Raw genomic sequence first — 14,737 nt, forward strand, 5'->3', positions numbered from 1 at the left:
GCGAGGGGGGTGAGATAATGCTCGGGAAAAGGCATGTTTTCCATAGCATGCCCCGGGGATCGGCACACAGCTGAACTTCCCCCTCGCGAACTCCATCCAAGCGCAGCTTTGGAGAAATGCGAGTTCTGGGTGGTACAAGGAAGAAATCCCTTCAACAGGTTTGTGGCTGTCCCTAAAACAAGCCCTGAGGGGAAGGCGTCGGAGGCAGTGAGCAGCCATAGCCCTTGCCTTTGCCACCTAACTCCGCGTTCCCACAGGGTGTATCGATTCATTTGACAAGAACCTTCCATCAACTGAAAAAAATGTTGAATTTTGAACCATTACTTGGTTAAGGTTTCAGCTCAAATGAAGTCTTGGGGCAGAAAAAGCAGTTATTTGTCTGGCACAACTGTTTATTATTTTCCTAGGGAATTTTTTTCAAAACTTCTATTTCAGGGGAGGTTTTGTTTAAAACAAACGCTGAAAAACGTCAGCCAGTTGCCATCACCCAACAGTCTACTCAAAGCTTTTTTTCTCAGAACTGACAAAATACACCTGGCTTTGCCAGCACGGTGACTTGCAAGATCTGTACACATCCCTTGTGTTCTGGCTAGTTTTACGAACGGAAGGGTGTTGCTCTGCGAGGACCACAGAAGGGAAAGGAAGCGACCCGTTTCATACACGTGTAGCCATTCTCCTTGGCTATATAGCCCCCCTAACTCCCAGCTTTGGGGCTCTAGCTCCCATCGCGAGCTGGCCAGCGGAGGATGGCTAAAGCTCTCTTGATCAACCACGAGGTCCGTCACATTAGAGAGGAATGCGTGCCTTATTTCCTCCCCAAAGTCTAAAGCTGAACGCGTTTGACTACAGCGGTTCAGAACTGTCACTTAATATTATCAGCTACATCTACTGTATGGCCAAGCAACTTCCCAAAACACAGGAGGGGGAGAGCACGCGCTGCAGGGTGGTAGCATGTCACCGGTCCTCTAACGGGAGGGATAACCATCTCTGTACAAACTTGACATCTATAAATTGATTACATAAGTGGGCAGTGGTGGTCCTTTCAAGTATGTTCCTTTTGTTTCAGCTTTACAGTAAAATTACCAGCAGCAGTTTACAATTAAGGGAAATAATAATAACTGCATACGCTTTCATCTGCACATACAATTACAATAAACTGCATGCTTTAATAGGATTGTGAAAAATCTGTGTTTGACCCATACAAAAAAGTAAACATTCTTGTTCTGGATACTATATCATTATCACAACAAAGGGAAACTCCTGAAATCTGATGATTTAAACATCTGGAGAATGTTAATCACTTCAAAATGACGGATGTTTTTTATTTTAGCTTTTGACAGACACACTCCTTTCATAGATACATGATTATTTACATAAATTACATCACCAATGTGAAAAAAAAAATCCAAAATAACTTCAAAGGGTGGAGAGCTTAATTAAAAGGAGGCTTTTGTATTTCTTCTCTTGTGGAACATAGAATAAATAGTAGAATTTGCAAAGGGAAAAGGTAACTTCATCGGGTTAGATATGATGCAGTTGTGCTTTAGGTGCTTCCCCCCCACGTGCACAGGCTTTGGAGGTGCACTTCAGATCGAGCTAAGGTGCAGTAACAAGCGATGCAACAGAGCAGCCAGCTAACGCCCCGCCTCAAGGAACAGGGTCTATTGCAAGACAGGCACAGAGTCAAGCCTTAGCTTAATTTTTTAAGCACATCTGCAAAACATACAGGTTTTGGTGCCCCTCTGACCAGCGCCTGCAGCCCTCGTTGTTCTCTTACCATAAATTTCATGCAATATAAAGGCATTAACTTCAGCAGAACTATTCTCCATCAACTCATGTTTATTTTGTTTTATATATATACGCAAAAGAATGTTATATATATAACATATATATGTGTTCTGTATAACATAATGTGTTCTATACATCATACATACATAAATGGAACAGCATCAAGCTCACCAAGAGCAGGATTACGGGGTCTGGATCAGGTCCTTTAGTGCTGTCCCCCAATGTTACACATCAGGAAACAAATTCAACATCAGAACCGTTGTGCAATTATGAGAGCAGACTCAGCTGCAAGGCTTCAGCTCCCCGCTACTCATAAGATAATTCAAAGACGTTTTGAAGAAGGTTGCAGGAATGAGTGGGAGGGAAGGTGCAGGGAAAATTGCACCGTGTAACATCTGCAGAGAAACATGACCGCTTTGGATATGGCCACGTAATTGGTAGGTTTAATACAAGGAGTCTGGGGGACCACTGAACACATAAACATTAAGCTGAAAGGATAGCGATGCTGATCTAATGCACTGTCACCACGCTAGTTAAATTCGTCAGATTCAGGAACAGCCTGAATTGGACAAACTACAGCACAGCAACTCCGAAAGCCGGAGGGCTCTCGCTGTGCTCTGCCGTGCAGGGAGGGGGCCATGCCCCCGCGGTGCCTGCCACAGCGTGCTGCCCACCGCTGCCGGCCAGACCTGCTGCAATTTAGCTGATCCGCTACAATTTCCTCCTACACTCTGAGCTGATCTGCACACTGACCTTAGACAATTTGTCTTCTTTCTGGTAGAAATGTCATCCAAAAGGAAGCTATTAAGTCAAGAAGGTAATTCTGCAAGAACAGTCCATTGTATAAACAGAACTTGACCTAGGGTAATTTCTTTCCAGTCCTGCACAAAAGAACTTAAAGAGATATGATCAATACATTTCAAGATCTAAATATGCTGATGAAGGCGAGAACATAAGAATTTTAGGCAGTATTTTTGAAAAGACTAGAAACTGAGAAAAAAAAGCGTAACAGCCTTTAAAATCTGAAGAGGCCTTGTGTCTGCATTTCACAGGATAAACATCTGCAGACAGTAGAGTTTGGTCTAAAGTTTTGTTGACCAATTATCTGTCATTTAACTCCCCCCCTCAAATACCTTCAACTATGCTGATGCTCCCAACACTTAACACCATCCCAAAAGCAGAATATTTAGTGCCTTAATTCTTTACCAACTTTAGAGGCTGCTAGAAGATGGAAATCATTTTAACGAGTCAGAACAGTGAAAAAGATACGAATTCCTGCTTTACAATGTTGAAACAAACAAGTTTGGAGTGCAGGACAAGGCCTGTCTTAACGCCATACTAACATTTTGTTTAGCCCAAACGAAAGCGATTTCCTTGTCAGAGACCGGTTCTCAACCCGTTCATGAACACAAACCATCAGCTTTTGCTCACAGGGAGTGTTCCAGGCACGCCACGCCGAAAGCTCGCCGTTGGCAGGAATGAGCTAAGTCCCTGCTAGAGGTGGCAAAGCCGCCCCCACAACAGTCGGTGCTCCCCAGGTGCAGCCATCGGGGTCCCTGCCAGGACCACTGCCCCACTCCGTCCTGCTCAGCACCACCTGCCAGCATGGGAAATGGATTTGGCACTTTCCTAAGCTGGTTCTAAGAAAGAGTTCAGAGGTACGAAGGCAGGAAAATTACTGAGATGAGTTCTGCAAAGAAACAGCTGGCAACAGCCTCAGAAGCGGGGCGGGGGCGCGGGGGTGTATGTTTTGTGGGCAGAAGACAGCTCAAGCATGGGTTTTGGTAAGACTGTCAGTGGGCAATGTTGTCACAGTTTCATTTATCAGCAGTGTATGGAGGAATAATGTCACAGGTTCTACATCATTAAAACCTCCTCCTTGTGTGCAAGGCATACAAAATGGTTAATTGTATTTATCGTTGAGAAAGCACATTACTTCCCAAGCTATAAAAAGCAGTTCCCTTTCTTGCCTGGTATTTACACTTACATTAAATAACACACTTTCTAGAAGTACCAGCATTTGAAGTTCAAGGAACTTCACAATATCAAATGTTTCCTTAATGGCTGCACCTGGATCTACATGAGCTCATTGTATACACCTACACCCAAGTTCAAAAGAACTGTCCCTTCTGTTTGTTTTCACCAGTGAAACATGAATGTATGTGTCTGACAAACTTCGAATCTGCTTTTTGTTCTCACTCTTGTCATCCAAAAGGGATTTTATAACATACTGTAGGGTCCTCAAAATCTACTTGAAAATTACTCATACTAACTGGAATAAAAAGACTTGGTTTACTAACCTTTGACCACTACATTGCCTTCAAGTCCCCCACCACCAGCTGGAAAGACTTCTTCATATTTCATGCCAGAGAAGTGAGTCTGTTTCTTGGCATTATTTGTACATTCTTCTCTCCTTCCACATTTTCCACTTGAAATTGCAAATTCTTTTCACAAGGGGTTCACTTTGCCTGCTGAAGCCAAAAAAACTCCATTTCCTGTCCAAACTTTATTCCTGACACAGTGCAACAAGCTTTTGGTTGTTTAGGGTCTATTTCTGGTGGAATGACTCACATCATGCAGATACTTTTGCAGTCTGGCACAGAGTGCAAACCCTCATTTAACAAACAACATATTCCTGACGCGCTCTACTGGCCCTAGCCCAAGGTAAGGACAAGCCAGGTACCGCGAGCACCAGCTTCTGGGCCCTTCCCCAGGAAAACCACCCCACGTCTTCACCTCGTGGGTCTGCTTGCAAGACAACTTTTACATTTTGCGTTGGGCAGCGTTCAGGCGCAGCGTGGGACACCGGCACAGCTCCCAGGGCTGCCACACACCCTTTTTGAAGGCCAAGGAGCAGATTCCCACCCTCCCTTGCGTCCTCTCTCCCCTGCAGCGACCTGGTGCCTCTACATAGAGGGTAACCAAATCAAAGGGGGGGACAGAGGGTGGTGCCCCGGCCATGCCTGCTCATGGGTGGGGATATGCTGACCCAGAAGGTGCAGGTAGGTCTCTGCTGGTAGGAGACAGCTCAGGACTCACCACCGCCTCCTCAGCGCCAGCACGTCGTCGGCTGCTGCATCCGCCACAGCACTGCCACGCAGGCTGGCTTAACCCCATTTTGGGATGCGTGCTTCTGAAACATCAGTCAGATCAGATCCCAGACAGCTCGTCTGCCCGGCCTGTCCCAGACCCCAGCCAGCTGTGGGAGCACCATCCTGATCACACGGAGCAGGCACTCTGCACTCCGACACGCGCCACAGCGCAGCGGGTAGCTCAGCAGGGGTGAGACGCTGCGTGCAGAGCGGGGGCTCTGCAGCTCCTTCATGGCATCGCGCTCCCAAAGGAGATGCCCAGCAAGGTGCCCGTCAGAGGGGCTGCCATTTGCATCAGTCCGGCCCCGGGGTGTGTGGTTAGGGCAGGGAGAAAAAGCATTAACCCAGAGTCACTTTGTTAAAGCTATTATTAATATATTACCCGATTTTTATCATTGTTTACCACGGTTTAAGCAAGTTAAGTAAGGTTCTGGGATTTAAAGACCTGCCTGCAACAAGACCCAGACCATCACCTCGAGCCTACCAGACAGTCAGGGTAGTAGTTCTTTGTTGGTTTGTCCTTACACTGTTTTCAACCAGTTTCTGAAGTCTATTCTAAGCTTTAAGGCTTTTCTGTGATCCAGTTACAGTTCTTGAACTCCTCTTCATTAAAGACATCCATTCTAATGGGCAGACCTGCCAAATCAGTTATTGTCGTCCACATTTTTGCTCCATTGACACTGTTCTACATATTAAGGAAGCCCAACCCAGACATTTTCAGGCAACTTTCCATTACACAACTCATTTTTTTTCACTAACAAAAAAAAAAAAAAATAAATCACTTGTGCCAGCATCTAAATATTCAAGGTTCACAGACATGAGAAGTCACCAAAAAAACCGTTAAGTAACAAATTTTTTGTCCTCAGAATGAAAATCTGTTTTCCCAAGAGCTGTTCCCAGTAAGCGTTGCACTATCAGGCCAGTGGGTGAGCAGATGCCCCTATCTAGCTATGCACAGAGGCAGAAACCCCAGCTCCGTGCAGGTACACACAGAGGAGTGTGCTGGGACGAAGTCAGCAGGCTCTGGGGCACACTGCCATGTTCAGTGCTGCTTGCTGGCCCACAAAACACAAGTCTCTCTTTCTGGGCTTCCACCTTTCTCCAGGACTACAGAATTTCAAGCAGCAACCCAAACTGCATCGTGGCAACCCCCAGGGTCAGCTGTGCTCACCGAGAACATGCATTGCGCCCACGCTTCCTCTCTTAACCCTCGTTTATTTGTTGCGCCGTTTGCTAATTTGCTGCCCTCAGCCATAGCAGCTTCCAGTGGGACTCCTCTGGCTAGTAGGACTTAGGAAGGTCACTATTCTACCAGTGAGGGCGAGCATCTAAAGATTGCCCATAATAAGTTACAACAATGTAGTAAACATGCCAGTGAGGCAGAGCTCACACAGGAAGGATATAAGCTCATCCACAGCCACTGAGCACTTGTCGCCCCTTGGAGCAGGCAGGTTACCCAAGGCCCAAGACTGGAAACCTCACACGAAATTAAAATCCCAACCGGACAGTGAAAATTCCCCTTACCAAAAGAGGTGCCCCAGCAAAGGTGGCAAAGTGCCCCTGAGCAGGCAAGCGCTGCCAGCGACTGCTCCATGCCATATCCAGAGTGCACGGCACTCGCAGGGCCGGGTGAGGAAGCTGGGCACCAGGACCACTCACCTCATTCCAGAGGATGACTTACTGGTGTGCAGCTGCCAGCACCATACACCCTGTTTTCCAGGGAAGGTAGGAGAACAGTCAGATGCCCCAGTTTGAGATACTTGTTTGCACACACTGGTGAACAGGGAGATGAAAGGCACAGAGCAACACACCACACTCACCTGCAATGCCTGGCTCGCCTGGGGGCCCTTCATCAAAGGTTCCTCCCTCTCCCCAGGTGTAGGTCCTTCCTCCCAGCCACAGGTACCTGCCAGAGCCCTCCCCTGAGCACAGGAGCCTGCTTTCATCTAGCCAGCTCGCGTTCCTCTCCCAGCCTGGAGATGCCTGGCCTCCTAGGTTATCCCTAGCAGACAAACACCAGCATCACCTCAAACCTGAGGAGCTTACACGCATGGGAGCTCCTGGTGGGTTCACAAAACCCCAGTGCATTTCTTTATGACCTGGGGCAGCCTGACCCCGACTGCTGGGCTGTCGTGCCAAAAGGCAGGGCACAGCTTTGTAGGCACCCGGTCTAAAGAGGGAAAGCAACGGCACTGAATCGGGTGTTCACAAGGTCCATGTGAGAGCCTTTTTGGCAGTCAATACGGCACAGTAAGGGCTGCACCCCGCTCTCTGACAACATGGCCACAGCACAGGACTGAATTCAAGGTGGTCACTGTCACAGAGGTTAGATGTGGCAGCATCTGTTCAGCCATACAGCCCTTTAACAAGCTCAAAGACAAAGCAGTGCTTTTTCGCCTTTGAATGGGGGTCCTGACCACCAGCACTCCTTGGTGTTAAGGGGGGTCGGTACTAAGCGTTTGATTCCACAGGCACCTGGAGGCAGCGCCCAAACAGCTGAAACCTGCACAGCAGCAGAAAGTTTCCTTGGGAAGGGCCACAAAGTGTTTTAAGAAAACAAGAACAGAGTTAAGTCCCGTATTTTGTACCATGAGCGTATTGGTCATTTCTAGCTCCAATAAATAGTACGTGAAAACAGTTTAGAGCATATTTGCCTATAACGTGATAGCTTTACCTTGGCAATACACATAGTTGGCAAAGCATGAGACTGTTGGCTCTCACCTTCAAATACCCTAACCCTTCTGGTAACATCCACGATCCTTGTTGAAAAATAGGTCTCCAAAATAGCTAGCAAAGTGTCAAGCCAGAGAATAGGTGAAAGCAATGAATTCTTTGAGGATCAATCTGTCACCACATATTTCTATGTGGAGTTAAACAAACTTCTAACATAATACATAGTGGTATGTAATGCCAGCTGGAGTTGAGCTTAAAAAAAGAACTAGCAACTCTAAATCAGAGAGGAAAAGTGATTCAACAAGAAGGTTCAGGGTATCAGATGAACATAAGTTACTGATCACAACAGACTGACTAATCCACAGGGAGTTAAAACATAAGCAAACACAAATCTTTGCTTTTTGAGACTGATAACTCCATTCTCTCACCTTTACTTTCAGCTTTTCTAGTTAATATAGGACCGAAAAGGTAACTGCTTCTTAGCCCGCATCCTTCCAAAAGGACATGCAGTGATGAAGGCTGAAAATCCCTTATAATGGTCTTAGGTTATCCTGGTGAGTAGAGCTTTATGATGCTAACTAAAGCGATCTGATGAACGCATTGCCTGAGTGCCTTACAGTCACTGACTTCACAGGTCTGAGAAAGTACTATAAGACAGGAACATGTCTTCCTGAGGCAACCATATGACATCAATGATGTTATTAATCACAGGAGTCTACAATTGCACATCTTGTTCTCGTAGTGGTATCACTAAAAGCCAGTTGGTGAAATTCCATTATTGGTGGAACTGGAGGTGTGTTGCTACAAAAATGTGCAGATATGCACAGGTCTTCTGAAATACTTTGGTCTATCATCATCCGATTTAATGTAAAAACTTGCAAAACTGTTGGACACCTTGTTGCAGCTTTGCAGTCTTACAGAAAAGCAGATACAACTGAAAATAAGCTCTTAAAACTCTGATTACCATGAAAGTTGTACAGATGCTGCCAGTATTTGAAGAGCCATTCTGAATAACTCACTTTTGATGCTCACTCTTCATCTGCACCCGAAGGACTGAACCCTGTGGTATTACCAGGGGTAACCCTCTGTCAGGGTCAGGACCAGGGACCTGATACAAGAGAAATGTAACAGGATGAGGTACTCGGAGCAGCTGCTCTTGCTCCCTGATGCTCCTATCCACAGAAGTTATTCCTTGCAGTGACACAACAGTTTTAATTGCTGACTTCACCAGGAGCTCCGTGTCATTGGAAACCACACAATTTGATTGTTAACCTTTGAGTTGCTAACGCTTAACCATAAGCATTTCTAGGGTCTCATTTTCCTTTGCATTATATTGACATAGCTGGGACAAAATCACTGTGATTAGTCCAGCATTACCACAGGAAATCTGGCCCAATTCTTTAATCGCAAAGCACTCACAGCATATAGTAATGAACCCTCATTCAATAATTTTGGATTTAGTGTTCTAGCTCACTCCCCTTGAATCTGTGATTTACTATTGCATTTCCTTTTCTGTTTCCACTTTTGCTAATTTTCAAGGGTCTGCAACATACCATTGTGGAGTTCTCCAGCCTCCTCGAAGAGCTGAATGAAAAACATTTTTCATGCAGAGTTGTTTAGGAATAGGATGTATAGCTGCTCCATATCAAGAGTCTTCAGAGAGTTACATAAATGGCTTGCACTATTTTAGAGCTGGAACCAATAAAAAATTCAGGGTAGAAATTTCAAACAGTCTAAAGTGCCAGAAATGTTTTTATATATCTTTATAAATCTCTCAGCTAAGGTTATCATTCACTGAAGTTAATCTAAACAGGGTAGCTTCTTCAAGTAAGTTTGTCAATAGCAGACTCATTTCAGCCTAGTTCCCCTAAATGCCTTCCCTCATCCTTCACTCTGTTTTAATCTAATTAGGGTGCAGGCACTGAGAGATCCCGGGATTTCCATACCTTCTAATTGTTCGTTGCCATTGAATTTAAGTATCCTGGGAAAGAAGATGAAGTCTTTCAGCCCCCTGACTCTGGAATTATCTTCTGTCACTGACTGATGGGGATCCAGGTCTGTTGATCTTCAGGGCATACTGTAAAACTTATTTCCTCAGCTGCTTTCCAAGAAAAAATCTTTGTACTGAGTTTGAACTTTCTGTCATGGAAAACTTCTAGCATGTGTGTTTTCTGTGGTCAGAAAGTAGTAAGGTGGAAACTTTAAAAAACTTTAAAACTTGGTTTAGGTGGAAACTAAAAAAACTTTAAAAAACCAAGAGGTGAGCAGTAAAGATAAATCAATCAAAGTGGCACATGGAGACATAAAACCTATCTTCAAAACTGAGCTGAAAAAACCCACAAACACCCTTGCTGCGCCCCAAATATGCCAGCTCGTTCTACCACTGCGCAGCAAAGGTGTCTCAGCACCAAACCCCAACTTCTTAATGTTGACAGAAATAAGTGGTTGAAAAGTAAGAAAAACAGCTGGACAATGATTATGCTTTGTCTCCACTACCTGCAGCTATGTCATTTTACTTTAATTAATTAACAAAGCAGTTGTGTAAGCATTCCCAGTTCACAGAGTTATGTCCACAGTAGCTTCAGGAATGGGCTCTAAGGAAACATGGAAAGGACTCACAGATTAATTTTCAAGAAAGGCAGCACAAGGAGACATCTGAGCAAAAGCAGAAGCAGAGGGAGTAATTTGAGTTCTGGTAACTACAGCTCATTCCACAGAAGTAAAACAGCTGAGGATGTTGACATTATAATTCAGACATCCAGGTCCCAGTGCACTCTGAGAATGCTGTTAGTAGTTTTAAACAAAAAAGTGTGATGTTATTAACCCTGGGTAGAAACGATGTCAAGGAAATCAGTGGTCCCGGCAGCAGCAGAGCGCTGTGACTCTGGAAAGTGTAACAATTCCACATAAAAAACTGAGAACGGAGAGGCAGAGGTGGAGGTCTCCCCTTCTCACAGGAGCTCCAACTGCCTTTGTGCCAGTTGTCCTGGTGTGTGCTACGAGAACTAACCCAAAGCAAAGGGCTTTAGTGACAATAATTAAAACCCTTTGTAAAACTCTGACTTTCCTTTTTCTTTAGAGTGAACCGGACTGTCACCATGCCCTCGGGATCGATGTGCTCCTACTCCAGCAACCTGCCAGGGAGGAAGCTCCAGAACCGCAGCCCAGAATCTGGCTGGTAGAACTGTATAGTGGGGGTTTTGCCTTTCCAGCGTTGGACGGAATGTGTTTCTCCTCCAAAAATTAGCTGCGACTCCTCCTTTTCAACAGTAACCACTGCTGAGTAACACACTGTAAAGTAAGGCACAGTCAAGTGACTTCACCGACAGCCAGGTTCCAAGGCAGGTTTTTTTCCGGAGTGACTAGCTCACTGTTCCTTCCCCTTACCCCTCCTCAAACGTTTGGTTCTGAACTCGGGCTCCCTGCTTGTCTTTAGTGTCGTAAGCAGTTTATCCACCATGTTGTGCAGTCACATCGGTCCTTCAGTCATTTCATAAGACTAAAGCTGCAGCCATGGCCCACCGCTTCCCCTCAGCGTGTCCCCAGGGGAGCAGCACTCACATTGTGCTGTCCAGCCACCTCAGGCTCATCCCCACCATGTGCCCTTAGGCTGCAGACCCCACCACCCCGTCCAGTAGCGTTTCCCCAGCGCCTTTGTGCTGAACTGCAGTCAGGGCTTGTATGCACAGGTGTGTGTGTTCTCACCCTGCAAACTCAGAAGACCTCTTCGGTCAGCCTTCCTTATCCTGGGAAAGCACAGAGTGACAGCCGATCTCCAAAATCCTGGTGCCTCTGGTCAGCCGTGCCAGATCTTTATAGTTCTCACCAGTATTTGAAGTGCACCAAAAACCCAAGGTGGGCTGCCCACCACTGCCGGCACAGCACTCAGCCTCCCTAACCTGGAAGGTGCACCCCTGTGAGGACAGGCACCCACTTCCCCGGGCCCAGGGCCCCCGCAGCCGCAGGCGGGGAACCTGCCCACGCCGAGACCCAGAGGCAGCAGGGCCCTCTTCCAGGTGAAGCCGCATCCCCGTCGACCTGGTCGGTCAAAGGCAAAGCAGCTAAGCTCTGTGCACAGCTAGTTCCACAGCCCAGGAACGATGAACATGCAGAGGAAGCAGACTTAGTTCTGGGCAGGACAGATGGGCCCCTGCGCAGGGGGTTTAGCCCAGTTGTCACCTCTGGCAGCTTTTACAGATACACCTACATGGGCTTGCCACCGGCAGCACTGACATTCAGGGAAAGTTGCACTTGTAGCACTATTCTGTTTGCTTTTGATGCAGTTCTGCTCATGTTGAGCTATGTGCTTCCCTGCCCAGGCTGCTTCCAGACCTGAGGCTGCTTGTTGAAAGCTAGCACCAAGTCAGCTGATGAGGCACAGGAGAACATTATTTGTTCCCTTTCTCTAAAGGGATTCACTGGCGATAACAAATAATTTCTTTAAGATGAAATTACGATACAGTCTGACCAACAGATGCACAAGATACCACAAGCCCAGGAGTTCCTGGTGATGCGGCAGTGGCTGGTATGGCTCAGCACCTGGAAACAGGCATTGAACTGAGCGAGTCTAGGCCAGGGAAAAAGCACCACCAATTAACAAACACTTTAGGAACCTCTGAGATCTTGCAGCAGGTGAGGAAGCAAAGCCACATCCAGTAACAGCTCTGGCTGCTGCGCAGGACCCGCAGGACTGGTGCAGCTGTAGCATGACCTGGACACGGACACAGCAGTGCCCCCTCGGGCTCTGCCAAGCCTGAACCCCAAAGCAGCTAGAGCACCCAGGTGCATTTAGAGCTGGCTTATGGCAGCATCCTCGTTACACTCCCCTGCAGATCTCATCCAGCCTGCCAGGAGAAGAGCATCTGTCACAATGTCACAAGCCCCGTGCGGTTGCGCAGGGGACAGGCTGCCGCGGCTGACATTGTGCGCACAAGGAAGAGACGTGGGAGCCCGGCCACCACGGGCTGTGGCACAGCTGGCAGCAGCGGCGGGGCGAGGGGCACCGGCCCAACCAGCCCTGCCCCTCCAGCAAACACCACGCAAGGGCCTGGCCAAGCAGAAGTGCTCCCAGCATGGAGCACCGCTCCCAGCCCTACGCCGCCTCTCCTGTGCTTGAAACCACAGCCCGAGACACTGGGATGGGCAGAGTAACTGCCAAGATGAGCTGATGCCCTGCCCCGTCAGGGAGAAAACCAAAATAAATAAAAAAAACACAGTTCTTGAAGCTTGGAGTGAATTAAAAATAGCAAATGAGCGGTCCCCAAGCAGACTGGGGTCTCCTCCTCCGACCCTCCCCACCGCTGGCAGCACAGTCTGGGGCCTGGAGGAATACCCAAGTGGAAAGCCAGGCTCTTGCAGAATTAAATAGCAAAAATGAAGCCATGAGGATGAAAATAAAATCATTAAATCAATTTTTCACAAAATAAATTAAAAATGAGGTATACAAAAATTCAGAATGACAAGAGATTGAACGTGGGCTCTTACTCAAATAGCTGAATCTAAAGACACCTTTTTGCTTTGGTTGTCATATAGAGGCATATTGTTTTCAGTGAGCTTCATATCAGATAAGCCTCAGATTTTTCCTACAGTTGATAGTAACCACCATTTCTTCATACTATTGTTATAACAATTGTTTGGAGTTATTATTAGTATCATGTATGCAGAGGACAGAAAAATAAAGCAGTGCACAAATTAAGTGGAAAAATGCATTTTAAAAGATCAGAAGTCAAATCTGAAATGACAGGCACAAGCAATACTACCTCTCTGTGGAAAAGATGCTAATCATCACAGATACAGATGTGGCACTTCAGAAATGTTTGTTCAGCAGTTTCCATTTTAATACAAGCTTAAAATATTAAAATTATAGCTGAGTGAAAAATATTCAGCCAAATTATTTCAAGTCTGTGTTCATAAATTCCATTATAGTTAGGCAAAAGCATTAAAAAAATCCCAAATTAAATATTTTTTCATTTTCTTTTTCCTTTTTTCTCCAGTTTTTGAGTCCAATAAGGAAAAAGAAAGTATCCAAGCCTGAACCCAGCTGCCTTCTGGTCCGACACAGGGGCGAACACAGCCGGGCCCAGAGGGGACAGGAGTGCTGACACCTGGCAGTGCTGCAGGTGACAGTGGCCGGTGCCGGAGGGGCCCGGCGCAGCGCACAGCTGGCCCCGGCCGCTGGCAGACGGCAGGCTTGCTGGGGCCAGTTTTGAAATCAGTGTAATGAGTAAACCCTTCCCAGCTTATGCAAACTACATTTTAAAAATACCGCTGCTGTCCGAGAAGGCACACGAGCCCATTCCTCACGTCCTTGGAATCTCATCGATTCCTGCGCTGTTTCTGGCAGCCTTCCCTCTTCCTGCCAGCTCAGGTCAAGGAGCAACGCTTCTGTTTTCTGCAAAATTACTTCCCCCTGCATCTGAACACGGGTGACCCACTGTTACCAGTGAAAATGAAAGCTGTGGCTGAAATAAAAAGCAACCAAATTTTTGCTGACTCCTTATAGCTGCCCAGCGTGGAGCAGCCGCTGTACCACCCTCCCACCCGGTGCCACTGGCCAGAACCCGACGGCTCCCCCAGCCCCCTTGCTGAGCTCCCAAAACGCTCCCGAGGGAAGAGGTGACTTCCTAAAGAGCTGTTAGGCAGCAAAACACGGTCAGGCAGTGTGGAGCCCCAAGCCCCACCTTTGGCCAAGCAAGCAGCCTGCCAGCGAGGGGGAAGGCAGGGAAGCCGCCAGCCTCCTCGCCAGCGGGAGGGCAAGGGCCAGGCGACATTGCCAGGTGGCAAGCTCCAGAAGGGAGCCGGAGACTCTTCAGGTGACACATGGGTCTGCTGGGGAACTCGCTGCCACTGTGGCTCTGGATGACAAACACATTCAACCTAGGTCCTCGCATTCATAAAGAAGAATACGGCACAGGCTGTCAGACATGGAGTCCCCAGACCAGGAATCTCCATTATCTGAGCACAGGGTCTGAAGGGAAAAACACAATTTCCTTCATAACCAGAAAAAGGAGTAAGGACAAAACCAGGAGTGGGAAATTTCACAAACATGAATATTTTTTTTTCCCGCAAATCTTACTGATCTTTTGCCTGACATTAACAAGGATAGCTCTGAATCCTTCCACTACCTTAGTAGCTTAAAACCACGCGCCACAAGCAGTCAGCGCACAACCACAGCCGAGCACACC

The sequence above is a fragment of the Falco naumanni genome, chromosome 11 (genome assembly GCF_017639655.2).
Source record: "Falco naumanni isolate bFalNau1 chromosome 11, bFalNau1.pat, whole genome shotgun sequence".
Taxonomy (NCBI): Eukaryota; Metazoa; Chordata; class Aves; order Falconiformes; family Falconidae; genus Falco; species Falco naumanni.